The following is a 27920-nucleotide window of genomic DNA, read 5'->3' on the forward strand; positions in this document are numbered from 1 at the left end:
ATAGGTTAAACAAGATTTCTAGTTCAATCACTTATTCACAAAGTATTCTAGACCCATGGATGAAATACACACAGAGCCCTATGGAGACAGAGCTTCTGGACTAGCAGGGGATGGACAGTAACAACATTAATATTTAGGACGTTAATCATAGAGACTGTTAGAAGAAGGCAAGTGTTTGGAAAAACTCAGCAAGTAGAACAGGGTAAGAGGGATCAAGAGCACAGTGGAGTGGGGAAGATGGGTTGCAATTTCAGTAGGGTGTTTCTGGGAAAGGAAACAACTGAGCAAATATTGGAAGAAGGTAAGGGCTTGGCCAAGCACAGGGAAAGAGCTTTTGAGGAAGGGAATATGAGGCTGCAAAGGTCTTGATGCCTAAACACATCTGAACCATTTGATGAGAATCAGAACAGTCAGGGTGGCTGGGGAGGCAGGAGTAATGGGGGGCCATGATAGGAAATAGAAGCTGAGAGGTAATGGGGAAGAAAGAAGGCAGATTATATCCAGTCTTACGGACTGTTGGAAGAATTTTGCATTGCTATCTAATCTCAAGGTGGGAAAGAACAGGAAAGCTCTGATTTATTGTTACTATCATTGATGGTATTTGTGATCACATTTCTTAGAATCAGATAGCCTTGGCTTCAATTCTACATTCTTTTACTCCCTCAGTAGGTGAGTTTGAGTCAAATCCTTATACTCTTTAAACCTTCACTTTATCTACTTCATAGGGTCCTTTTTGTGTGAGACTTAAAAGAGATATTATTCAGAAAACATGATGCACTGATGCTGATTTAATCCACATACTTACTTTGCCACAGTTGAAATGTCCCTGTTTTGGGAAGACTTCTCATGTGAGAGTCACTGTTTCAGCTATAGGGAATGCCCTCTGAGTCCCTCAGCTTCCTCCTGGGAAACTACTTCCCTTCTATTGATGCAAACCCAGAGCAAGGAGACACTGTTTGAGAAGGTTCAGGTTTTTCACAGGCCCCAACACATGCATATACTTGCATCTCTCCTGGCTTATATTCAGACTGCGTTTGAAAATACTGTCTCTAAACGTTCAAGGCTAATCATTGACTGTGTTTTGTTTTAGTGTGAGGAACATGTCTACCATAGGTGTAAAGCTTTGAAGTCCATTGTTCCAGGTGTGTGTGAGAGAGGACTCAAGACTTCCAAGGGTTCAATCACTGAAGAAATCAACTGAACACTATGTTTGAAGAGTGAATTTTTGGACAGAGGGTGCTGTGATCCCATTTAGAAGCCCTAGAAACAATAAATAACCACCCTAGGCTCCAGAAAACCATCACCATAAGGCAGAACCTGAAGGGCTTCTTCACTGAACTTTCAGAAGTTACAGAAATATTTCATCCCTTCTGAGAGACATCAATCAGATGACGATTAGGTTAGATGATGCTGAGGTTGCAGAGGGCACACCTCCGTTGGGAATGGTACTTCATTTCATCTCTATTTCTAGGTAGTTGTAGTTCATAGAGAGAGTACCCTGTACATCTTGTTGACATTTGTTTTTAAGTAAATCTCTCCTCTTATGAGGATAAGGAAATTCCGGCAATGACTAAAAGTTTGGGGCAGGGATGGGATACCAGGAGGCACTAACAGTTGTAAAAGATGCAAATTCTGCTTGCTGTGCACCAGCTCTGCACCAGGTCTGTCACTGAATCCTCAATAGTCTCATAAGAGTTGTATATTCAGGAAGGCAGTTTCAGAGAAATTAGTTAAAATTCCTAAAATTATTTGTCTATTAGGAAGTATAAATGGAATTCAAATCCTTGTCTTTCTGAGTTAGGGTCCAGGTTTATTTTCACAAGAAAACAGCTGTATTGTACCATCATAACTGCTGCCAAAGAAAAAGAAATAGTGATGTGTGTAGGAACCCCTAACCCCTGTAAAACTGGTTCCTTGATTGCTTCCACTTCAGTGGATCTGGGGATGAAGAAGGCAACAAAAAAGGAATGTCCCTTTGAGCTCAGTTTCCATAGCTCTGCTAGTCAAAAAGAAAAGAGGTTCAGTCAAAGCAGTCATCACACAAGAGCTCCCAAGACAAAAAGCTCACAGGAAGTCCGTAAGAGACAGTGCACAGGCAGCAGACGGAAACTGGTCCATGGATCTCTGTTGTGCCAATGATAGTAGAGCTTCAAGATCCTGCAGCAGGGCAACCCCAGAAAGAGGCAGAGGGTAGGAGGGGCTGGTGGAAAAATTAAGATGGGGAGGAGAGCAAGGGATAGCCACATCATCTTCTTTATTATCCTGTCCATTTGCCTTAATTTTTTCTGAGGTTCTGTCCATCAATTGCTACCATCTAATTCTTTAAAAAATAAATACAACTTGAGAAATTTAAGTGAAGAGACTTTGGAGAGGCCAATTACTCTGTGCTCCCCCATTGCTTGGAAATGGATTTCATTTCCCCATAATGCACAAATTGGTGAGTGACAGCATTGGCTGAATAAGGTGCGTTCCAGCTCTAGCTTCATCTGTCAGGCACATGGGGGAAGAAAAAGGCTCTGTGAATTATTGCTGTAGCACATGCGAGTGTGTGTGTGTGTGTGTGTGGCCATGCATACTTAAACTAAATTGGAATGCACCTGCTCCCAGGAGAGCTGCTGGTTTTTTCTTCCCAATTCATTACAGCAGTTGCTTCCTTTTAAAAATCTAGTAGGTTTCTGAGAAAAGTCATGTTTATTATGGAATTCATTTATTAATAATAAATAGAGGTGAAACTCAGAAACAGACATATTTTGTTTCCCTCAAACTTAGTGTGAAGGCATTAATGGATGACTTAGTTCTGCCTTACAGTCTGGGCTTTTTTTTTTTAGCTTTCTCTTTAGGTACCTTTGGTTCATTCATTCATTCATTCATTCCACAAAGATTTCATTGATGTCTATTATTCTCTGCTATGCACTACAGTAGGTACAGGGTGGTTTCAAAGCTGGTGAGCAATATTCTGCTACAAAAACTCTTTATCTGGTGGGGAAGAGAGAAACATCAAAAGCAAAATACCCAGAATATAATGTTATATATTCCACTAGCACATTCTGTTTAAAGAATGATATCATGTCTTTCAAATTCAAATTGATAGTATTTACCCTTACACATTTATTTTGATAAGTATGCTATTTATCAAAATCTATCTCAGGGTATACACAACTGCATTTCTATTTTCAAACCTAAAATATGGCATTAAGGCAGCTGACAAGTGTACCTTTTCTTATATGTGATGTAAACCTTTCATTCTTAATCCTCTCAATGCTAAAAAAATTATATCATTTCATAATCATTCACTCAACAGATAATTGCTAGGCATCTCATGTATTCCAGGTATACCAGATGCTGGGACTCTAGGAGTACACATGGCCCACACAGTCCTTACCCTCATATAGTTTTTAATCTATCAAGGGAAAATAATTACCACCAGTAAGTATTAGATTGCAGTATAATTAAGTGATTTCATAAAGAAAAGAGCACAGTGCTTTAGGAATGCTAATAAGGATCTGACATTGATTGGGGGAAGGGAGGAAGAGTTGTATTATTCTTGATAAATTATATTTATGATATGAGGTGGTCAGGTGGAGAGGACTTGGTATATCTTCTCAGGTAAATTTTTATTTATTGATTTTGTTCCCACATAAGTATGTCATTTTCCAAGAGTCAGTAGGTTTGGTTCTTAGACACCAATGGCAGATATTAAAGAAGGGCTGCTGTATGAACAGGCAGAACAGGTAGCTGTGAGGTGGCATGACTTACAGAGAGTGCCCAGGCCCAAACCCTGAACTATCACCAGCTCCAGCCCTTAATGTATTCCTTTGGTCCTAGAGAAGGCCATTGCCTTAGATACCTTTTTGCCATCTAATAGCATCCTTTATTCTCATGGGCATTCTTCTGGGAGAGCCAGCACTTGTAGATTCCTGCTGTAGAGGAATACAACAAAGTACATGGGGCTGAACACAGAGAAAGGGAGGGTAAATAGAAGGTGAGACGTGTCAAATGTTTATCAAGACCACCTCATTCTGTTCATGTTCATTAGTACAGACACATGGAGAGCCAGCATTGGTGTTATATTTATGATGCCCTACCCACCTGCTCCTTTTAACTTTACCATTCCAATCTATTCATACAAAAACTGAGTGGTTAAGAGAGGTTTAATGCATTGTTCTGTGCCATATCCTATGCCAAGCCAACTCCAGAGAGGTTCAAAGACCTTACTTATTTCCTTTTCTACTGTGGTCCAGTTGCCCCTCTATACTGTATAGATGTCTTGCTTATATTAATTCACCTACTCCTATATTTATATTCTGTATTACAACACAGCACAGCACAAAGCAACACAACACTACATAATGCGACACAACACAATACAACACAACAGTGCTTATTGAGTACTTCCTATGTGTTGAGCAATGTGTGACACACTGGGGATACAGGATGAGTAAAGTGGACAGGGTCCCTTTTCCAGTGAAGTTTACAGTTAAGTTAGGAAGAACAATAGCTAAAGGGACGACTATGATACAGGGTGGTTGGTGCTCTGAATAAAGAGAGTATAAGATGCCATGGGAGCTCAGAGTGGGGCCACTTCACCTTGCCTATAGTAGTTGATGCAGTTTGAGGTACCAACTGCATGGCTAAGAGGTACTGAGTAGTCAAGCACAGAAGGGAAGGAAATGTTTTCCAAGGCAAAGAACAGCATGAGTGCAGAGCCATGGCTGGTATGATGGAGCGTATTTCAGGCTGCATCACAGCTGTAGCAGCTGTAGCAGAGTGGGAGGAGGAGAGTGACAACAGGTGAGGACATCATGAGGAATATCGGGTTTTCTCATATTAAAAGATAATGGTGGTGACAGCAATGCATCCAGAAGCCTGGGCCTGAAAATTGCCTTTGACAGCCTGCCTTTGATAGCCTGCCTTTCTCTGTGGAGAACGCCTTCCAAGGATACTCCTACTATACCACAGAGCTACGGCGCCTCTTTCCTGGTGGCCAATAGCTATCTGAGGCATCGTCCTCTTTGAATGAACCTGTGATTAGAATCAGCACTTGAAGGAATCTCAGAAATCACCTAGTTTTACTAACCTTAGGCAACCTCTGCCATTTTACAGATGAAAAAACCAATGTCTAGGGAGAGATAGGGAATTGCCTGAGGTCACAGAAGTAAAGGCAGATCTAAAGTCAGAATCAGGACCACAGGGTCCAGAGCCTTTAAACTGGATTATCATTATCAGGAGTAGCATCTAAAACTTTACCTGACATTCTGTGGCAAATAGTAGGACTTCAAGTCTGTTCATTTGTTTAGTACCAGAGCCATTGACTTCAACTGACAATTTTCTGTGGCTTGCCTCTGGAAGATCAAGTGATGCTCTGCCCTGGACACCTTGGCCTATCAGTCTAAGGCTTTACCCAGCATGCCTGTACTCTCCTAACCTCCCAGGCCTGGGCACTGCCAACAGGCCACTGCAGCCATGTGTACATAAGTGGGAGCAGGAATGGCCAAATGTGTGTGCTTCATTCATTCACAGCTTTGCTGACCAGAAGACTATTCTGAGTTTGTGCAAATCTTCTTCCCATCTTGCCTGGGGATAACAGCAAGTAAAGGAGCAGACCTGCAACACAGGGACAGAAGGTGCATAAGGAGACTACAGTCCTCGGTTAGCCCAGGGACCACCCAGGGGAATATGGATACTTGTTTACTGGGCTGGCCTGTAGATGGCCTTCCAAACTCACTAGCCTTTATTTAATTAACAGTTTAGGATTGCAAATGTTTCCAGGAGCACCAGATGTTCCAGAACAAGTGACAGAGAAATACACTGTGTTCCCTTCCTCATTTAACACAGCCTACATACTTTAAAGAATTAGAATCCAGCAGTTTCACAGCTAAAATTGCCTTTGATTATCTAATTTTTGTATTTTATAGCTTAGGAAACCGAGGACTTTAGAAGTTATGCAATTTCTTAAAAGTTCCACAGCTTCTTAGCAGTAGGCATAGAACTGCGTGTATAAGTGTATCAAAGAAGGGGGGGTGCAGACAGATATACTCATCAGCCTGGCAAGTTTACTCATGACCTTTAATTACCCTGATCTTTAAAAGCAATAGCTCCTTATCCATCAATCATTTATGGTATGCCAGTCACTCTGTGAAGCATCTTTTGGGCACTGTCTCTTTCAAGCCTTAAATCAGCCTTATAAAGTATAGCTAGTATTATCATCTTACCTGTTGTACACAGTAAGGGACCAATCATTAAATGCTCACCGCGGGCACCAGGTAGTGTTTGAAGCCCCTTGCATGTGTTAACTCTTATGTCCCTCACAACACCGCCGCAATCTCCACTTCACAGACCGGAAACAGAAGCCAAGCAAAGCTGCCCAGCCTGTCTGAGGTTTTAAAGCTGGTAAGTATTTGGAGGCAGGATCTTTACCAGAGTACTCACTTCGTCTCACCTGACACTGTTGAGTCTTCTTGAGTCAGGATTTGGATTCAGGTCTGTTAGAGTCTCACATGTTTTACTCTAAGTTTATAAACACAAGATGGCATCTTCCTGGGATTCTCAGTCACAAGGAAAAATACAGAGTGATATTTCTTTATCCTAAACTAATTTAAGGTCAACATCAACTGATGAGCTCTGATTTTCACATTTCTGAGAAACGGGAACTGAAGGCAACCAAGCATTGTCTCTGGTACCCGGCAGTTCCCTCCCTGCCATCTGGGAAGCGCAGACTGCCGCTGTTCTTCAGGAGGTGTCAGAAGTCCTGAAGGGCCAGGAAACTCATTGCAGTTGACCCTCAAAAAACATGGGTTTGTTATACCTGCCCACGTATATGTGGATTTTTTTCAATAAATACTGTAAGTGTATTTTCTCTTATTAATTTTCTTAATGACATTTCTCTATTTTGCTTCATTGTATGACTATAGTATATAATACAGATAATGTACAAAATATGTGTTAATCAACTTTTTATGTTATCAGTAAGTCTTCCAGTCAACTGTGGCCATTAGTACTCAAGTTCTTGAGGAGTCAAATGTTATAGACAGATTTTTTACTGCTTTCAAAGTTGGGAAGTTGGTGTCCTCAGTGGCACACTGCCCAAAGGTCAATTGCATATTATTGTATCCCCAAGCCACTCCATATCACTCCTACCAAAAAATATATATCCAAGAAACTTACATTTTTTAGTTCTGCTGTGTTTGTGTGTTTTTGCAGATGTGCGGTGAAGGCCCTGTTACATGGTCCAGACCATGCTACAGGGGAATGACGAGGAGTCAGACCAACAACCGTCTGCATATCTTTCTTTGTGCCCAGATATCATAACATCATTCTCTACAAATACGTGCTGTGTATCATAGATTTACACTATGTGTAATCTAGTTCTTTGTTTATACATAAAATAACGGAGAAGTGAAGATAAGCTTACAAAGTCAGGGGAAAAACTACCCGCTCAGGTGAATATCAAAATAGAATTTTCAAATTTGGGTTTACAGGCAGTTTTCATAATAAGTCAAATAACCAGTTTATTATTTTTATTTTTTATCAGACATTCAGATAATAGCCTTGCCTTAATTCTGTCTTGTTCTTTTATTTTCAGAATATATATTTTTGCATAGTTTAAATACTTCCTAATTGAGGATGCCAGTTCTCTAGAAAGGTGAAAGAAGTTCACTTTTCCATTGCATCTTTAAAAACTATAATGAATAGAAATTATACTATTTAAAAACACTTAGCATAATCTGACAGATAGCTCTAGTAATGCCTCATTAACTTGGCCTCCACAAATGTGGAGTTTTATAATTCATAGACAGGTCTGGGCAGAGATTGCAGATTATTTACCCTTCCTGAGAATTCATCTCCTAGTTTAATGTCTTCATACAAACAATTTACAAATCCCTATTGGCTGAATTTTGAGATAGAAAAGTCCTGTTAGAGAGCCTCTGAGCTGAGCATGGATGTCCTTCTTCCCTCCTAGCCTTCCAGGGCTCTTGTGGCTTTCATTTGGAAGGCAAAGGTACTCACTTTCATCCAGGAAGACACTCCAGGGCAGTGGCTGAGGTAGGAGACCACAGAAAAGGGAACTCACACCTTTCCTATTAAAACAAGTTTAAGATCTGTTGGAGATCTGTGCTAGTGCTCTGTGCATTTTGTCCCCACAGTGCTGCAAGTTATTCTTATCCTGTTTTATAGATGAACAAGCTTGAGGTCCATAGAGATTGAGTACCTTGCTCAGAAGGTATGTACCTGAAGGTGTGAGGTTTGGTGGTAGACCTGAGCTTGAATTCGAGCATTCTAGCTCCACTATCAGTTACCACCTAACTTTGTTGTATTGAGCAAGTTATTTATCATTTTTCTCTAGTCTCAGTTGCCACATTTGTAACGTGGTGACATAATAGCACCTCCTACATAATAGAACCTCATGATGTTCCTGGGGTAAAACATAAATAAATTCAGGTTACATGCTCAGCACTGACACATAGGAAGTACTAAGTAATGGTAGCCATTTTTAATTATTGTTCAAGATCATACTGCTAGTAAAGAAGATATGAAGAAGGAAGTCCAGGAGGGAAGCTCCAAAGCCTGTATCTTTCTCTTCTCCCACTCCCTTCTACATACTCACTCCCAGCATCTAAGACTTCCTGGTGAAATGAAGTACAGCGTAGTGATGTTGGGTCCTGACAGGATCTCTTGTCAGGGCTTCCCGCATGGATGATAGCGCTCTAACTCAGAGGATTGGGCAGGTGATTATTGGAAGAAGTTTCTCTGTTAGGAGCATTACCTTGAGACCATCAGAGAGGATGGGGCTGCTGGACAATTGTTCTCTGTCTCAGGCACTTGGGCAAGATCAGGGATGACAGAGACCCTTAGGCCTTTTGCTGCTACCATGTTCTTTTTATGTTAGAAAGGGACATAAGAAGGAATATATTGCAAAGACAGTGAGATCACTAGCAAATACTCTTATTCTAAAAAAATATGACACCATGGATTACTATTTTTGCTGGAAGGGCTGAAGAAGCTACTAATTTAAGTTCTTATTATACAGATGATGAAAACAAGACACAGAGAGTATAAATAACCCCCAGGCGTATACAGCTCATTGGTGGCAGAGAGGGGAGACGGCAGGATGGTTCCACTGACCTGTTGAAGGCACACAGATTCCAGCCATCATTCCATTCTTTCTACCAGGTCCAGGAGCAGTGGCTTCCACCAGCTACCAGCAGGGCTGACCTTGCCACTGCCTTCAGATCTCTGGGCAAGTGTCACGTCCTCAGACAACGCTTCCTTCATTATTCTACCTACATTGTTCTCATGTTTTTTTCTACTTCTTTATAATACTTTCTGTTTTTATAGCAGTCACCAATAGGTAACAGTGGATTATATATTGTATTCTGAATATATTATCTACTTATTTTATTGGATTTAAAATTCATTTAGATAGGGGCTTCATTTTGACAATAGCTATTATTCCCAAAACATAGAACATTGTCAGTAGTGCAGTAATTAATAAACAGTCAACAATGTTTCTTGAATCAATAAATGGTATGAAATGTCAACTCAAGAGCACCATAGGTAAATACTGGGAGGTAAGTTTGGAGAGGCAATGAGAGTGGAGACTCCCGTCCTTGTCCCCTGGTGTGATAGTTTTAGAGAGCATTGCTTTTCTGAGCAGCAGGCACAGCATACGATCTAAGTCTTCCAGGTTACTCATGTGCTGCCACTCTGCAGTCACAGCTTTCTGGAAATCCAGAGCACCCCGTGTTTCCTGCTTTCCTTCATTAAATCCCTCCCCTTTTGCCTTTCTTGCACTTTGCCCTTGGTTTAGGACTGCATATCTTCTCAATAACCTATCTTCTTGATTATCAACATTCAGCTCACAATCGCCTGTGATTAACTAGAATAAGAACATGTTCACCTGATTTAACTCAGGGAAAGTTTAGAGTACATGGAGAGAAATATTCATCAAAATGTTTGACTCCCTGGAATTGTAGGTAGGTCCTGGTCATTTATTAGATGTAGAGCAATGTGCTAAATCCCAGGGATGCAAAGTAGATTGAATTGCATGAGGTATGCACCCATGCTGTGGAATCCTATTCAACTGAGGAAAGCATATGTTGCCTTCTATACATACTGGCATGGGAGATACCCAGGACATATTGTTAAGTGGAAAAAATAAGTTGTAATTTGGTATGCATATATTAAGAACTTGTTTTTAAAATAGCACAATGTATCTCTATCCATATCTGCATGTCTATGTGCATGTCCACAGCCCAGAGATTTTTTGAGTAATTGTATACACAGAAAAATACCTCTGAAAGAGCACAACAATTAGATACAAGTGGCCACCTCTAAAGGAACAAAATTGGTGAGGGTAGAGAATTTGCTTTATCTACTTTGGCATTTTGACAATCTTCCTATGTAATGAGAAAAACATTTATACTTAAAAATAAGAGATAATAGCAACAAAAAGATGATTGTACAAGGAGTGCCTATGAAATTGCCCCTCTTATTCCTTAGAATAAGCCACGGCCCCCTTCTCGAGGGAAACATCACACATACGTAACGTATGCAAACCACTGCAAGTGTGACAGGCACAGGGCTGTATGGAATTACAGAGGAGGGAGAGCTCCTTCTTACAGCAGTCATGGCTGATTTCTGAGAGAGGATCCTTGAGCTGGTTTTGAAAATCAGTAGGAGTTAAGCTGGCACATAGGCTTTCGACACAGATAGGAGCATGTGGTCGGGGGTGAGGGATAAGAGGAACTTGTCGGAGCAATGATGGATGGAAGGCAGAGCGTGTGTGGGGCAGAGCATGGGGAGGCTGAAAGGATCAGCTGGCCCAGAATGTTCTAGACTTCTCCTTTCAGAGAGCTCTCTGGAGTCAGTGCAGAGATTAACTCACTTTATTCTGTCACTTCAGGGAATATGTTTGGGGTGTTTACTGGCTGTTAGATACTTTACTAATGTGGAGATTAATGATAAACAAGAAATATATAAACTTTGCTTTCTTGGATACTCCTCTAGTAGATTTAGAGATCATTTTAATCTCAAAAAAGGTAAGAGATAAATTACAATATGATTTTTTGGCAGCTAACATTAATTAAAAAGTAAAGCTTTTAGGAGAACTCAAGGTGTTGCTAAAGTACTAATGGTTCAAATCTACAATTAAGAGCAGCTTGGGCATTTCACACTTTGTGAATACTCGGGAAAAAGAAAAATGTGTAGGTAGAGCCAAGATTTCTTGGAATCAACATTGAAGTAGTTGTGGCATTTATTCTTCTCTCAGTTGTCTTGAGAGGCAGAGAGTTAATTTGTTTAGCTCATCTGCCTACCTTGCCACTTCCCTCTCCTCCACATTATTTGTATTTCTATCACTGGGTGCCTGGAGAGTCCTGGGTCTGCACTAGAGTAATGAACAGTGAACCTTAATTTTTTTTTAAAAAATTCTCTTAAAACTAAAATATATATAATTTATTTTTATATCTTGTAGAACAATAATGGAAGCAAAAATCATTTCCAAAGGCAACAAATAGAAATATGACATTTTTCTCTCCCCCCCCCCCACAGAGCAAATCTTAAGCAAGAAACTATTCTCATGTCCTCAAAAGATCTCTGCCTAAATCTTTCTTGCCCTCTGCCCCCCATTTCCTTCATAAGGTCACACTATTCTCATTATTTTCCTGAATTTCTCCTGCCCTGGAAGACTGTGTGTGCCCAAAACTCTGTAAGCTAGAGCCTCTTGTTCCTTTCAATTAGCCTGCTTAAGTAAGATTTTTCCTCTTCTCCTTTTTCACATGCATTATTTTTTTTTTCTCTGAGAAAGAAATCTTGCTGTTCTCTTATCCATCATGTTGTTTATACTTTGCATATGGGGGAGTAAGTTCTTTATTTAAATATCTTGAGTTATGTATCTTCCCATATAAACTATTTTAAGATACAAAGAGATGGATTTCCGAGATGCATATACTGTCATTATGAGGATAAAACTTACAGCTCACCTTTTTGTATGTTCCCAATCTAATATGCTCATCTTCTATGGCCTTTCATCATGTGCTCAAATGGCCTCAAAACAAACTGGAGACATCCCTGCTACTTACCATTCATACTTCTTTACGTAGCTATGATGTTTGGAATGCGCTTCCTTTCACTGTAATTCCATGGTCTCCCAGGAAAGGCCACCCACTGATATTAGTTCTACCTCAGGGGCTATATAGAATAAATGTAATTTCACTTTGACACAACAGCTCTTCACTTATTCAAAGGCAACTCTTGTTTCTGTTGGCATTGCCCCTTTTCGTGTCCATCTGGGCCAGAGGGTTGAGCCATGCTTCATCTGGCTGTTCTCTGCCCCATATCCGGGTTTGCATAGGTCGCTAGAGCTTGCTTTTCCCAACCAGAGTTTGACCAGAGTGGAGTGGGAGTCTTATTTCTTTTGTTGTCATACTTTACTTATTTACATACCTGCTATGTAAACTAAATGAAAGCTATAATCAAGCTCACATTTCAATCAGTTATTTCACTTTCTTAACTCAGGGCTGTGAGAATGCTTATAAAACTCTTGGTGATTTTTCATGCATATTGCTATTAAAACACACCCTCCATTGAGTTTTTAAGTCAGTGTCCAAAAACCTATAATACAGGGGAACAGGGTTTTAAATAGTACATTCTACCCATCAGTACACAAATCACTGAATGAAACAAAAATATTTTGGATTCATTTTGGAAGGATACTTAAGTGATTTTCTTTCATTCCAAGAAAGTAGAAAAATGCCAATTTCATTTAATTTTCTACTAATATAAAATGCATGGCTATATGGGAGAAGGAACCACTTAAAAATAGGCTGTCTGTCTGGATTGATCTTTACATGTTGGAGGTAGACCTGGCAGCTACGCGGTGAAGGAAACTTCAGTGTCTGGTTCCCCTCTTCTTTCAGGTTATGCCATAGGCCAGACTTCCCAGAAAAGACACCAGTTTCCCCTTTTCCTACCTGCTCTTTGACTAAAAGCTGATTTGGGTGCCATCCCACTCAGGTCACGCTTGCCCCATTATACAAGGGATCGGTAAAGTCGATCGCACACAGGCACCTGAGGAAGAGCTGATGACTCAGACACTGGATCTCAAGCTCCTGCTAAATCAATACCCTCTGTAGCAGTGTGGCTATTGACTCAAGTTCATTGCCATAAACAGCGTTTGTCATCCTTCCAGAGAGAAGAGTTCCATAACCAACCTAAGGACTGGCTCAATTCTGTAATTAGTCATTCCCAGTTAATTGCAGTGAATGGCTCATTATCTTGGCCTTCCCAGACCTTCGTCACTCCTGAGAAGCAGTGAAGTGTGGAAATGAGGCCACACCAGTAGGCTTAGTATTATGATAGCTCTTTTATTGTCACATTTATTAGGCAGGTGCCATGTGCTGAGTTTGGTGCAGAACTTTGCAATGGCATGGATTCTGCCCTTAATGAGTGAACATATTAAGGTTTAATAATCTTTTACCAAAGAGCTGATTCTTTCCTAGCTAAAGGACAGCATGTTACTCAGAAGTAAATTATACTTTATTTATACCTCTCCAACTCTTTCAGATTTCATAGAGCAATATTTGAAGGATCCATTATACCCTGATGGTATCACTTAGGATGCTAATAAGAAAAGAGGTAGTCCAGTGGAGGAAAATCCTTCTGCTAACATGCTATATTATTTGTAATGAGTATAAAGTGTCATGTTGATGATGGATTCCATCCTTCAGTGTGTGGAAAGCCTAACTTACTTTAATTAAAACAGCACATTTCTAGCAGCATGCTAGTTTGGATCAAGATGACATGCTCAAGGCAAGTCACTGCCAGTTGACTGGCTTCCCTGTCTATGTGGTCCCTGCACTCTGTGTTTATGGGAGAGGGTGAGGTCCCTTATCTTTGAATAACGTCAAATTGTATCCAGAATCACGCCTGCTTCCAGGAAGGCTGTGGGTCACTGAAGTTACAGGAATAGGTCCTCATGCCTCAGTCATGTGAATAAATAGCCCTTTAGTCTTTCACAGGCTCATCAATTACAAGTGCTCCACCCCGGAGCAACTGGGCACTTGATGATGCATCTTGGCTCACAAACTGTTCTTTTTTTAAAAAATTTATTCTAGCTCTAGGAGGTCCCCATTTGTTTCTTAATCTCCTCACTAACACTGCCCTTTTCTCTCATTACTCTATTCTGGCCTTTGCTTAAAAGGGGAGGAATAATATTTGATTGTCAATAAATCTTTTAGTGGGCAGAGCTATTCATGTGCAACACATTTTTACTTGAAAGTCTTGTTCTGGAGAATGGAGATGTTTAAGAGTTGGTGCTTAGACCACCAAGGTAACCCTCTGGTGTCAAGAAGTTAGAAAATAGCAGTCATGAAGGAGCTTAGATGTAGTCTTGCCATCTTTGCCAAGATTAATATGGCTGAGAGTCTCCCAAAAGCCTCAGAAAGAATTGTTGGGTAGAGGGGAGAAGCCCTGTCCTCAGAGTCCCCATGGAGAAAAAAAGTAAGGAGTCAGAATGGAAAAACTGCTGAAATGGATGCATTAGCTAATGTTAAAATCACCAAGGCGGCTAAGAAATCTGCTAATAGCACAGAGCAAGGCTCAGGGGTGGAACTGATTTAAGGAGTTCAGGAAATCCTGCACCTGGCTGGCTGCACTAAACTCTACGGTCATTATGAAGAAGTAGTTAAGCCCCCTTGTTCCTCATACATTTATTTTCCTTGATCCTTTTTAGTTCTTTCTTCAATTTGCTAAGACACAGGTGTACAGTAATCTCCACAGCCCAGAATATTTGAAAACTAAACTTTCTTTCAAAGACATTTAAACTCCCAAATCACTGCCTTAAATTTGTATTGTCTGATCAGTTAAGCTCAAGGAAGTCTTTAGCATTGCTTCAACTTAGAGAATAAAGGTAGAAGTATTCTGGTCTGTAATTATGCTACCCCTAGGAGCCATTGCTGATTTAGTATGGCAGTATACTTCATTCATGTAACAACATTTATTGAGCATATAATATGTATCAAGACTCCACTTGGTGCTGGAGAATATGACTGTTGAGGACAGATGTGGCCCCTGTCCTCATAGAGTTTATAATCTAATGTCAGGATAAAAACACATAGACAAGATTTCAGTATATGACAGTAAATATGATCCTTTTGACAATAAAGACCATTTTCATGATAACTTTAAACCCCATGCTTCTGTCTTCCATACTAATGAAATCCTACACAGATATCATGAAGATGTTTCATTAACTGTGCAACTGATGACAAAAATATAATCATTGATTTTTCTTTGTCAATGGCACTTGATTGGGTGCCATAATGAATCCTGGAAATAATACAAAAGAACATCAATATATCAAAGACATGTTTGTGAAAGTGAGGATGTGGTTTAGCAAGGAAAGGCTAGGATTTCACAGAAAGGCACAGCTTGTATTTACTGAGGATACCGACATATTTTCTCATGGGTGCTAATCCTCTATCTGTAATGAACTTTCAATTAGCATTTATTGAACACCTAATACATGCCATGCACAAGACATGAGGAAACTTTTCTATATGAGAGAAATGGTTGTCAATGTTAGGATAAAGTTCAAAAAGGGCATGGTCTGGATTTTACTAACAGGCATAAATTATAAAAATTCAAGATATTAGTATTTTTCCCCATGGATGTTCTTCCAACTGTAGCAATAGATTCAATGTATATAAAGCACCCACTACATGTAAAACATATACTGTGGGATCTTACAACCTACTAAGTTAAAATTATGTATACAGTTAATTTTATGCAAGGAAGAATGAAATAAATGTTATAAAAGTGTTACAGTTATGATTCCATTGGATTACAAGGGAATCGGGAATCAGCATTAAAGAAACTATGAAAGGCTACATGAAAGAGTTGGTGTTTGAGCTGCACAATAAAAAAGAATCTCACCAAGTAGCGAAGTGAATTTCATGTGGGAATCAGCCTGAGCAAAGCCAGGACACTAGGTAAGTGCACTGAGTATGAGGGTCATTGCGAGTGTATAGGTGGAACAAGATTTGGAAGAGAAAATGTGCTGCAACACAAAGCTGAAAAGCGAAGGCAGGAACTGACCATCAGTACAGATTTTGAATTTCATTCCATAGGCAATCATTGAAGAATCTCGACAAGGAGAACTTTTGTGTTTTATGAGACCCTTGTGAAGTGAAAACAAGTATAAGCTGGACATAGAAGAGTTTGGGTATAGGAGGTAGTGCTCAGGTTATTGTAACTTGCTATAAACTCATCATTCTGAGAAATGTTGCCTGAAGTAAAGCTAGGTGGCCATTATGGATAACTGAAGCAGTAGGCATTAACTCCAGCTGGTTCAGGAAGATAGAGGTTTGGATGCACAGTCAGAGGTGGATAGAGATACATTAGCATCTTTCACAACCTGAGAAAGACAAACTACCTCCTCAAGCAGAAAACAAATGTAGACATTTATATCTCAGAGGGATCTTGTTTCTGAATCCAGTAAATTTTTAGATTTTATTTATTTGTTTTTAGAGAGAGAGGAAGGGAGGAGAAAGAGAGTGAGAGAAACATCAATGTGTGACAGAAACATCGATCGGTTGCCTCTCACATGCATATAACCAAGGACCCGGCCCACAACCCAGGCATGTGCACTGACTAGGAATCAAACTGATGACCTTTTGGTTTGCAGGACAATGCCCAACCCACTGAACCACACCAGTTACTAGCAGGATCCAGTAATTTAAAAGTGCTCATGAAATCTTCCTTTTTTTCTAAAGTAATAACTTGTATTATTCTGGGTATCTCCTTCCTTCCTTCCTTCCTTCCTTCTATTTATTGTGGGTCATATAGGACATTGGCTCTTGTTATAATTATTGTAATTCTTAAAATTACATTTTCTTTGAATTATAAATTAATGGACTATCTTCACTCAAGGCATATCTTCAATTTAAAGAGCCAGATCAATTTTTTTAAAAAGAATGTGCCACTGAAGACTTTTTATGCTTCTGAAGATGTTTGGATCAGGATTATTATTATCATCATTTATTATTTATTGAGTGCTGTCAGTTACCTCAGAAGTATACAAATATAAATGGATAAACATAATCATTTAATCTGTTTCCAAAAGGAGCAGGTGTTTATCATGAAAACATTTGAATTACTAAAATAATGCCCATTAGTGGTTTCCATTTCCTGGAAAATATTGTCTCTGTGGTCATTCAACTCCTATGGCATTTCAAGTGAATAAATAAGGGCAATCTTTTATTTCTGGCTTGTTTCCAAGTTGGGAATTACCTCTTGTTTTTTGAAAGTTATTCTTGATTTAAGTGGATCAGCTCTGGCTTGGTATGTTCTAAGACATCATCCTCATTAGTGACTTAAAGCCCAGTTCATCAGGGGAGAAGTCTGCATTTATTTCTTGGATTTCTGTCATTGGCTAGCAAAAAGGAAGTCAGCCCATTCAGGAGCTGATTTCTTTTTGAAAATATTTATTACAGTTCAGCACAAGAAGGATTATAGCTTGGAAAATACAGGACCAGAATTTTCTGGTTTCACCAACTATGAGTTAGAAAGGGATAAGTTCTATCATGTACAGTCTAGAGGCCTGCTGTAGTAGCCCTGTTTATGTTGCCACTATCAACAAAATCATTGTCTTTCATTCTATCAGGTCAGATTTAAGCAATATCTGTGTACCCTCAGAGCCAACTTTCCCTCAGATTCCCCTGTGTTCTGTGTTAGCAGAAAATAAACATAAGGCCAAAAAATCCATTGTTTATCTACAAATTTTAAGTTATTTGTTATTACTCTTTCCAAATGTCATATTAGTAAGAGCTATAAAGGAAAAGAGAAGGAGAAAGACAGAGAAGGAAAAGGAGAAGAAGGAGAAAGAAGAAGAGGAGATAAGGAGAAACTAATGAGTTGATTTGAGGTTACCAAAAAATTTTAGCAACCACAACTAATATTTGTTTTGAGTTTAGCAATTTGCAAAGTGTTCTCCCTTATTATCTCAAATGATATTCACAACAATCCTGAAAAGAAGGGATAAAGCACATTTAACTTCTTGAATCTATGGAACAGGAAACCGAGACTTAGAGAGGTTAAGTGACTTGCCCACAATTAAACAGCTAATATGTTGTAGAAACTAAAGTTCTGTCCCTTTTTATTACAATTGAATATGACCAAAAAAAAGCAGACAATCAGTAAGAGAAACACAGAAAATGTGTGGAATATAGTTAATGGTTAGATCATAAATGCTAATAGCTAACAGCAAGGACAATGGAATTGCTGAATGAGTGAATTTAAACAACCTTCTAGATCTGATAATTACATATGGCTTAGAATTGTTTATCTTCCCAGAACTAGATAAACCATCTCATATATAAATTATAACCTACACTGGGAGATGAACCCATTTGTAGGTGGAACTATCAATCTGCAAATGTGTATCTCTCCCCGTCCAAATTCAGAAAAACATTTGGGACTCTCAAGACATAAGTAATATTGGCTCTGGCTTCAGAAGATCAGCAACTCTCTGACCAAGAAGGAAATAACTCTACCCCTTCATCTGCTTTTCCAAATGAATGAAGCCAAGCACTTAAAACACAATGCCTCACAAAGCCCGGATGTGCACTGTATTTCTTCAGCCAACAGTTGATAAGCACTTACTATAAGCAATGATGTTTCACTGTCCTTTCATACTGTACCAATCTCAAATAATTATGGCTTCAAACATGCTTCAGGACTAAATGGCAGACAATTCAGGTTGGTTCTATAAACTTTTCTCTAACGTTTTCTACACTTTGGATTAAAGACAAGTGGACAACTCACCCAAAGTCTTGCCTATTTACTAACATAAGCAATGACCACACAGGTTTCAATGTATGGTATGCATATGCACATGTTAATGAAAATCTGTGAGATTATAGAAGATCAGAAGAGTTATACAGAAATACTTTTATTCTTTGGTATAAATTAGAATTTATTTCTATGCTGTAAAATATATATTTAACTTTCTAAATTGCCATCCAAAATCATACAAGAAAGCAACAAAGAAATAACTCTTACAACTCACTAATAAAAAGACAAGTAACCTAATTTTAAAAGAACCAAAGAATCTAAATAGACATTGCTTCAAAGAAAATGTGCAAATGGCCAATAAGCACAGGAAAAGGTGCTCAGCATCACTAATCACTAGGGAAATACAGATCAAAATGATATGAGATATTACTTCACACCATAAGGGGACTATAATAAAAAAAGAGATGATAACATGTTGGAAAGGAAGTAGAGAAATTGAAATCCTCATATAAATGGGAATGTAAAATAGAGCAGCTGCTTTCAGAAAAATCTGGCAGTTCCTCAAAAGATTAGACAGTTACCATATAACCCAGCAATTCTACTCTTTATGCATATACTCAAATTAAAACATATCTCCTCACAAAAACTTATACATTAATGTACATCTGATTAATTAATCTATAGATAGAGGAATAAATGAATAATGGTATATCCCTGCAGTGGAATATTATCCAGCAATAAAAAAGAAGTGAGATACTGATACATGTTACAATGTGGTTAAACTTTGAAAATGTTATGTTAAATAGAAGAAGCTAGTTATAAAAGACCACATGTTGTATGGTTTCATTTATATAAGATGTCCAGAATAGGCGTATCTAGAAAGTAGTAGGTTGGTGATTACCTAGAATATGAGAGGGAGGGAGTGGAGGAGTTTGGGGGGTGCCTGCTAGAGGGTACATGGTTTCTTGTGGGAAGTGATTAAAACATTCTAAAGTTGATTGTAGTGATGGCTATACAACTTGGTGAACGTGCTAACATTCATTGAATCATACACTTTAAATGGATGAATACATTATGTGAATTGCATCTTAATAAAGTTGTTACCAAAAAAAAGAAGCCACAGAAATCTATGGGCAATGGCCATTCCAAAATATCACTGAAACATCTGTGATGCACATTGATTCCCTATTTCTTGCCTGTTCTTTAATCCCTTAGAATGGCTATGGAAAAAAGAAGCAATTATGTTTGTACATGCTGCCTTGCAAGGCAGAGCCAACCTTGCATACAGTTTTTACATCTCTTGTCTCTGTGGGGAAATTATAGATATTGGAGACTCAGGGTAGTTTAGAGCAAATCCCAGCTAGCCACAGCATGTTTGGACTCTGGCTCTCAGGGCTGGAATTCAGCAGGAACCTCGGATGTTTGCTGCTGTCTGTAGGATTATATCTTTGTTGCCCCATCTGTTTGTGTCCAGACAGGTATAAGATGAACTATGTTGAAATAATGAAGCTCTTTGGAATGAAAATTCAGAATCTGGTGAAAACACAACCAGATTCCATTAGGGAAGTGTGAAGCATTTTTTGTGGAGTCTGTTCAATACAAGACAGCAACCTCACCTTGTTTTCCCTGTTCAGTTAGAAGAACATTTAATTACCCTAGCTGCAAGCAGCCTCCCAAGGATAGATATAAAGTAATTATGACTTTTTCCCAGTTGACTTAGACAACTGGTTCATTTTGGAATCAACCATAAATTGATTGTAATCCTACCAGGTGAATATCATCTAATTTATATTAAAAAGTTGATAATACATTATATAATTAACTGGAAAAAGAATATAATGAGTGGGGAAAGGGAATGAGACATGGAATTTTAAACCTAGCATAGCCTCAGGGTAGACCAGACCACAGATATGCTGGGATATTCTGAAAGAGTCTTGTTTATAAGCAAGAAGAGAAAAGGACCACATGACTTTTCAATATTCCAATATTTATAATGATGGGTACTGTATTTATTTATGAGGTGAGATTTAGCTAGAATTATATATATAGTACTTCTTAATTGAGAAGCCACTTTTCAGTTAAATGTTGAAATATAAAAGGTGAATACTGAGAGAAATATTCTATGTCAGAGGTTGGCAGTCTATATATAGTATGGAGCTTTCTTCCTTGACTTCCAGTTTCCTCACCTATTAAAAATAAGAATGTGTGCCAGATAATCATTAAGGTCAACTGCAAACCTAATATTCAGAAGTTATGTGCCTATGAAAAGCCATAGTATTTTGTATTTCTTTATTTAGGTCTCCATTTATTCATTTAGCAATGTATAATAAGCACTTAATGTGTGTTGCTCACAGTGCCAAGAAATGAGAATACAGAGGTAAAAATGATAGACAAAGTCCCTGCCCTCATGGAGTTTACATTATCCTCACTGAATAGACACTAGGGAACAAGCGAGCAAACAAATAAACAAGCTGTTTGTGGAGTCCGATGATTACACCAAAAGGAGTAAAGAGAACGATGTGATAGCATGGGGCAGAGGTGCAGATTAAGTTTTACTTTAGGATGGGTGACAAGGGAATGCCTCTCTGGGGAGGTGATATCTGAGTCAATATTGGTGAAGGTAAACAAATCAGTCAAAGCTTTGAGGGACACAGGATGCAGGAGGAAAGCAGGTTTACAGACCTTGAGGTGGAAGTGAAGTTCAAGGATCAGAAAGAAATGAGGCAAGAGCCTAGTCACCAAGTGAGAGAGGAGCAAGAGGAAACTGGGGGTGGAAGCAGTAATTACATTATGGAAGGCCTTGGAAACCGTGGTAGGCAGATAGACTTTTTTTCCAGGAAGGTAGCTTAAACTGACTGACACTTAAGAATGACTATTGTAGCTATCTCGTGGGAAATGAATTTGGGAGATAGGACTGGAAGAAGAGAGACCAGCCAGGACACAATAGCCTCAGTCAAGGTGAGAGAGGATGGTGGCTTGGACAATGGTAGTGCTGGCAGAACTGAAGAGGAGAAGGCAGATCTGAAAAGCATACCAAAAGAACAGATGTGGTGATGGATGGAAAGTCGGGAGTGAGGGAGAAGTAGGAAACAAAGATGAACACTTGACTTGGACAGCTGGGTGGATGGCAGTGTCATTTAACCAGATGGAAACAAATGGGGAGAGGCCTGTCTGGAGGGCAGTCAGTGGTTGGGAACAAATGCCAAGAGCTCTCTTTTGGATGTCCTAAGTTTGTGCTGGGGTACAATTAGACATGTAAGTGGAGCTAGCACATGGGTGGTTCTATATGCAATCCCATTGTTCAAATGGCTTTGCCCTAATGTCAAAGCATAGAAATCAGGCCTGGGTAAGGAATGTGAGGGGAAATGGTAAGGTATTCAGGGTACGTACACTATATCACATGTAAATGTAGCAGAAACTCACTAATGGGGAGAATTAAGAGACTTTTATAATTTTGAGGAAAGTGAAGCACCTGTAGTTGAAAATGGAAAGTGGATGGAAAGATTCTTATTGCTTCCCACGTATTAAACTTCTCTTTCAAACTCTGGATGCTCAGTCTTCTATACTTAACATTTTTCAACAAGCACATTGTAAAATAAACATTTTTCCTATCCCCTGAATCTGCAACATTTTTCTCTTTCACTTAGGTCAAATCTCAAACTATTTTTTTAATTCCATCTTCTATTGTTTATAGACAAAGAAATAACGATTTTCCCCCTTATTTGTCTTCCTTTTGGATTACTCTTATGGCAATAAAGAGAGCCATAGATTTGGTAATAGGAAGGCAAACTTGAACCTTTTTCCCCACTGTTCCTAACAGTCAATAACATATCATTACTTTGTCCTGAACAGTGACTTTACAGTACAAGTGACTGGTAAAGACACAAGTGAAGAGGGTCTTGCCCAACACAAGTTCAAATGTTTATTCCTGGATATAGGGAAGGCCCATGTAGTTCCCCCAGTGTTTGACAGTGCCCAGACCAGGAGCCAGTACATTCTCAATGATCATTGTGGTGACAGTTTCTGGGGAGACAACTTTATTCTGTGTCATTCAGTTAATTCTGACTAGAAATAAACTTTCCCTTTGTTGGCTGGTGTCATTTCCTCTTGAGAACAAAAGAGTGATATGATTTAGAGATTAGAAGCTAAGTAAGATATTCTTGGATCTTTAATTGGGACAGAAGGCTTTAACATCTCATTTCTGTGGGAATCCAGAGCTAATTTAGCATTCAGGAGCATTGAGCACCAGGGGTAAAATGGCTTGGAACCATGGCTTGACTTCATCACTTGTCAGTTGTGTGGTCTGGGACAGTTTATTCATCCTTCTTATCTCCAGTTTTTCTCTTTACATGTTTGGAAAAGTATTTTTAAAAACCCCTGTGACAATTCCATGTGTATGATTTACTCCACAGGGATATTATAAAGATCATGTAAGGTAAAGTATATAATTACCCTTTGAAATTATTGTACACAATATGTACTAACATATTTGACACTGGGGAGGGAGATGCACTTCCAAATTTGTAAACACAGTAGCTATAGTAGAGTACATGGCACAGCTGCCATTGGCCCACTTTTTGAAAGAGCTAAAAGTCACAACTTAACACTCTGCTGTTTTTGACATCTGCCTACATCCCTCTCTTAGTAGAGTAGAAGGAGTTATGTGGTTTGGGGGAGAAGCTGAATAGGCATAAAAAGTCATACCAGGCCCTGGCTGGCGTAGCTCAGTGGATTGAGCGCGGGCTGGGAACCAAAGTGTCCCAGGTTCGTTTCCCAGCCAGGGTACATTCTTGGGTTGCAGGCCATAACCCCCAGCAACCGCACATTGATGTTTCTCTCTCTCTCTATCTCCCTCCCTTCCCTCTCTAAAAAATAAATAAATAAAATATTTAAAAAAAAAAAGTCATACCAGGCAAAAACAAGAGACTGTGTGGGTGTCTAAGCTTAGGGCAGACTGCTGACTGGTTCAGCATCTGACAGCTAGAACTCTCAATAGAAATCATCAGGGCTGAATCCAACAGACTGCAGAGCTGGTTCAGAAGCTTGGTTCTAGCTAATATCATACCAAATTTCTATCATACATCCAAGAAGAGGCAACCTTGAGAAAATCTAATCCTGAGTGGAAAGATGAGAGGGATGTCTTTTAGGTGAGAACGTGAGCACCAGTGTGTTTAGGTACAGGTCAGAGTACAGCAAGGTCAGAGTGGAGTATCCAACCACCACTGCCCACCTCCAGTACCAGCAGACGAGCATGTGTCAGTGTGAGTATGTCCCGACCAGCCCCCCTGCTTCTACCTGTGTCCCCTACCATCTGTTCCCAAGACAGCATCCTTTACAAACAGGTCAGATCCTGCCACTCCTCTGCTTGGAATGCTTCAATGGCTCTCCATTCCATTCAGAGTAAGTACCCAGATCTTAATGGGGTCCATCCACATCATCAGGAATCTCCCTTCCCCCACCCACAGATACTGTCCCTCACCACACACCACCACCACCACCACCACCACCACCACCACCACCACCAATTTCCTTTGCTTTTCTTCACTGTTCTACCCTCTTCTTCACTGTTGATGAGGGTATACAGACTGCCTTACTATTCTGTGGACACTTTAGGTATACTTGGCTTCAGGGCATTTGGTGAGATTGTTCTAGGATATTTTCCCTGAGATATTTGCATGGTTGGCTCCCTCACCTGCTTCACATCTTTGCTTGCTACCTTCTTAATGAAGCCTACACTGATAGCCATATTGAAAATTGTAGAATTCCCACCAGCTCTAATTCCCTTATCTTTCTCTATTAGAAAAGTTTTCTACAACATTTAGCACCATCTAAAAAGCTATATAATTGGCTTATTTGTTGTTATGATTACTGCTTGCCTGTACTGTCTAAAATAAAATACATGAGGAAAGGATCTTTATCCATTTTGTTCACATATGTAACCCAGCTTTTAGAACACCTGGACATTGTAGACACAATACATGTGTGTGAAATGCCTAAGACCAGAGGTCACAAAGACATCAGAGAACCTGGGAGCGAGATAAGATAACCAGGATGCCCATCCACATTTTCCTATTTCCTCTTCTTCCTTTTTTCTGGCCTCTCCAGCCTCTCCTGCATCCTATTTCACCACATCTGGCCTGAGCATCCACTTGAGATGCTAGGTCAGGCAGGCCATGGGTTGGAACTTAAATAAACATTTACCATTAGCTCACAGAAATATTTATTTACTTACAAATAAAAAAGCATCCCAAATTGACACAAGCAAATGAGTTACCTTAAAATCTGCAAGAGGAGACCAAATACTTCCTCCCCATTATGTCTATTCCTCCTTATTGTATCACACTGAGATAACTTTTTTTTTTGTAATTACATACAGAGACTAAAGCCCATTCTTTTGCCTGTTCTCAGAGGTAACACATCTCACTTCCCTGAGAGTGGAAGCACTTTTGAGAAACAATTAAATGTTCTAGAAGGTCAAGTTTGATGATCTGGCTGAATGAGCAAGCTTGATAATATTTGTTTGGATTAGAACCAAAATAACTACAAAGGCTTGAGGCTAGAGTTCTGGATTTAAACCTAAACTGGCAATGCTCAAAGATACACTATGAATGCCTGGAACTGTGGCCAGGCATCATTGGAATAAGTTCATAGGCTTGCAAGTGATCACTTTGGAAAATGGTACTCAGGTGAGTCTTCTGAGAATTTAATGTAAAGTACTTTTATTCCATCATCAGACCTTCTCTTTCACTTTTATAGAATTCGCAAGCTATCTGTATTTCAGGCTTGCATTGGTGGAACAAGACTAAAGATTGTGTTCTTTCCAGGTCATGCTGGCAAAGGCAGGTACTGAAAGGGAAGTCCATGAACTGATCAGAGTTCCTATAAGGAAAGGCATCATATCAACCATGAACTGGTGTTTTTTATCCTGAAATAAAATAGTCATCAGAGCCAGAAAACCAAAATGCATGAATTTCTTGCTTTTGATTTCCCCTGGCCATCCTTTGCCTCCTCCTTTCTCACTGAGTTTTCTTAGTAGGTTTAACCTTCTGAATTATTCTCATGGACAACTAATTGCTCTCTTTCCTTTCACCCCCTCGTGTCTGCACTGTGCCACCCTTTGTCCTTCCTGTTGGGCCCATTGTTCCCAGCTGCCCGCCCTCCCTGCACCCAGCTGAAGCCTGAAGCAGCCCTCCGAGGGGCCCTCATACACAGTGAAATGAAGTCAGAAAGCTGTGCTCATTCAAGTGCCTTTTCTTCACATTCAGCATTGTTATGATGGTGTTGACGGTTGGTAATAAGAGGCCTTTTAGTGTGGGAGATCGAATAATCTTATATGAACAAAAATGAGTCTGGACAGTGGTTATCCTAATGTAATTGGAGAGTAAACTCTGATTATGGGTGTCAGTTCCTGCTTTTCTTAAGGTGTTGGAGGGCTGACCTAGCAAGTGATGGATTGACACTAAATCTTTGTAAGGTGTGTGGTTTATCATGAATGTGCTTCATTCTTACATTTGGCTTTTCTCTACCCAAGATTTCCTTGACATATAAGGTTTGAAATCTTTGTAGTAGTAGTTTTGTAGGAGTTTCCAGAAATTTTCTGTAATGAAATATAATAGGGTCACAACTGGCAAAAAATCAAGCTAGTCATCAAACAACATTTTTATATGCAAGATGCGTATGCCATTCACTCAGGCTCCCAAGAAAAATGAAGGAGACCACATTTAAGAAGGGAAGATTTAGAATAGGGCAGAAATGTCCTGTGGGAAACAATTCTTTATTTGTCAATAGGCAATAATTTACCTGCCTGGGAAAAGATTTCCATTTATCCCCCAAAAGGCCATTGCTCTGTGTTAAATAACACATGGTAAAACACGTATTTGTTGAGATTTAATAACACTGCAATCAATGTCTTCTATGAATAGCTGCCTACTTGATAACCAAGATATACTGTCCTACTGAACTGAAGTTCCCTGTCTTAATTACTTTAACTAGATAGTTAATTTAACAGACTTGAGTTGTTTAGATGTGCCAATGGTGATTTTTATGTGTACATAATGGAGGGCCAGCAGAGCATCCTTCTGTCTAAGGGACAAACATTGCTGCCATGCCTATCATGCCTTTTCTCACCTTCTTACCTCCTCACGGAAATCCCTTCCTCCTCTTTGGGTACCCCCTCTCCAACCCTTTCAGACTTATCTCACTCACAACCCTCTTCCTTTAAGGCTGAAAACCCAAGGACACTTTGTCCAGGAAGCCTCATCTGATCTCCCTAAGAAGTCAGCTCCTCTCATGAACTTGAACATCACATTCCCTTTCCCTGTTATAGTTATCATCACTTTTTCCATTTTGCATCATATTCATCATTGTATCTCCCCCCAAATTTAGTTGTGTCTTATTATAATGTGGGGACTCAATGAAGCCTGAATGAGAGAGCAAATAGCTTAATGCATGAATCTCAGATGCTAGACTCTGGCTGTTCTTGACCTGAACATCTGTCTTTGTAACCCTCTTTTTTTCTGCTCCAGGGTTCTGGTCAATAGCTGAGTCCCTACTGCCTCTCCATATTTGTTCAAACTCAGGTTATCTTTGCTGAGCTAGATAACTAGATTAAATTTTATCAGTTATGGCCATAGATTTGTGCTACAAATAAGTGGGCCTTTGATAAGAACCAGTAAATCATTCTCAATCTGAATGGGAAATAGACTTGAGCAGAATTGAAAACCAAGGTATTCGTTTAGAGCATGGATGTGCAGGGAATGTGGTGTTGATCTTTGGAGATCTTTAGGCGTCTACTTTCTCATAAAGTATGGGTTTCTATCAGGTTCATGAGCTGCATAGCTCATTTGGACACTAACTCACATACTGCCTTTTACTTTTATTTGTGTATTTTGAATTATTTTTTCCAAATATATATGAACACCTTGAAGGCAAACACTCAAGCCTTATAATTTTTTGTATCTCTTAAAAAACCATGACCATGGTCTCATATATAATATATTCCCATAAGTTTAGATAGGATTTTGCCAGTATAGTAGATCCTTAATATGTGAGTGGGAGATTGAGGGTATGAAGTGATTTTTAAAATGATGATGTTAGTTATCTCACAGTAGTTAGAAAAAAAATGTTTC

The 27920-nt window shown here is 39.3% G+C and overlaps 1 protein-coding gene across 1 annotated transcript in view; it reads left to right on the top strand.

The window, feature by feature from the left end:
* OPCML (opioid binding protein/cell adhesion molecule like) overlaps window positions 1-27920 on the top strand; it is a 1099555-nt gene that overhangs the window by 335629 nt on the left and 736006 nt on the right. The gene's annotated exons all lie outside the window — the stretch shown is intronic.

The sequence above is a fragment of the Phyllostomus hastatus genome, unplaced genomic scaffold (assembly GCF_019186645.2).
Source record: "Phyllostomus hastatus isolate PE091 unplaced genomic scaffold, TTU_PhHast_1.1 phas_scaffold_193, whole genome shotgun sequence".
NCBI lineage: Eukaryota > Metazoa > Chordata > Mammalia > Chiroptera > Phyllostomidae > Phyllostomus > Phyllostomus hastatus.